The sequence below is a fragment of the Triturus cristatus genome, chromosome 12 (assembly GCF_964204655.1).
Source record: "Triturus cristatus chromosome 12, aTriCri1.1, whole genome shotgun sequence".
Lineage (NCBI taxonomy): Eukaryota > Metazoa > Chordata > Amphibia > Caudata > Salamandridae > Triturus > Triturus cristatus.
The window spans coordinates 727,343,314-727,344,811 of record NC_140595.1 but is presented as its reverse complement, the minus strand read 5'-3'; the positions used below and the strand labels follow the sequence as shown (position 1 = coordinate 727,344,811).

At 38.1% G+C, this 1,498-nt stretch overlaps 1 non-coding gene across 1 annotated transcript; it reads right to left on the bottom strand.

Moving 5' to 3' along the window:
* Positions 1 to 319: 319 nt before the first annotated feature.
* TRNAS-AGA (transfer RNA serine (anticodon AGA)) lies at positions 320 to 401 on the bottom strand. The gene has a single exon. It is a non-coding gene; the product is annotated as a tRNA-Ser (tRNA).
* Positions 402 to 1,498: the final 1,097 nt, after the last annotated feature.

Sequence of the window (1,498 nt, the reverse complement as noted above, 5' to 3'; positions counted from 1 at the left end):
GAAAATGCAGTTTTATGAAGTGTGTTTGCCAATCCAGCCAGCACTTTTGTTCTATTTCTCCCTTTGCGTCTTTTATTGGTAAAGTAACTTTCAAGTGCATGCGCAGGTATGAATGAGAGAGCAACCGTATAATAATTTGAAGCGTTTACACCAGTGCTAAAGTAGGAATGAGGTGTAGCAAAGACATGAAAGAGGTAGCGATAACAAATATGTGGAGAGGCAATAGTGACACAAAAATAAGCCACCTATTTATAAAACTGAAATGGAAGAAATACTAAAGGTTAACTTCTGAAATTGTAGCCGATAATAAAAAGATTCTCGTTGTTGGCAGGATTCGAACCTGCGCGGGGATACCCCAATGGATTTCTAGTCCATCGCCTTAACCACTCGGCCACAACAACTTGCTGTAAGCTGCGTACAAATATTTTGTTTGAAAGTTTTGAAGTTTTCCCACATCAAAGTACTGATATTCTGCAATGCGCTTTTTAAAAACAATGTTTTTTTCATCATGCACGTTCTGTCCTAAAAACAAAAATTGCATGAGTATATCTCTGGATCTGTAAAAGGATACGCTTGCATTCAAACTCTCTTGTGGCACTCAAGTTTTTTGGACCCTGTTGCACTCTGTTTTTGCGCTGCTTTTAGTCTACAACCCATATTACAGAAGTCAACCATCTCTAAGTATTTGGGACTCCTTTGTAAGTGCCTTATCTTTAATCCTTGAAAAGCTCTATAATAAAGGGGTCTGTCAAAGATTGCTTGAATGGAAGATAAAAGAAGGCCCACTTGTCTCACCAAATGCAGTAGAGAAACCTGATGTTTTACTCATGTTATCCTTAGTTCAGTTTTTGTTAGACCTGGCATCCTTAAGGTGGCCTACCAGCAACCTTTTTGATTTTCAACTCACGTTTTGCTGTATCTTTATGTTGGCCTTAGGACTCTAATCACTTTATCACTACTGTGAGAAAGTGGCTCTGTATATACTGTTCCCAAATAGGTACAGTGTGCACAGAGTCCCCAGTCCCCAGAGGTTTGGCAGAGGCTAAAGTTAGATATAACCTTACTCTCTAAAGTGGTAGCTTGCCGAGCAGTAAGGCAGTATCAGAGTACAGTGTAAAACATTTGTTGTACACACTCAGTCAGCAAATGGTCTCACACACTCAAGAACTGAACTCTAGGCCATTGGTTTGCATACAAAAGATATTGTTGTTTCATTTTAGAACCAACAATAGGTATCAAAATATACTTTCTCAGAATGAGATGCTTTAGTTAAATACTTTGCAATAGGCAATTGACTTTTGCAGGTCATAGTTACAGTTTATTGCAATAGGCAACACAATTTGAATCACAATAATACATTGAGCTCAATGGGAATTTTAAGTTATATGCAATTAATTACTTTCAGGATTACTTTTCTAAATCCAGGACTGGATCCTAGATTCAGTCCTGGGACAGTTCTTGGAAACAAGTGAGTAAATTCGTTTTAGTTACTGTTGGG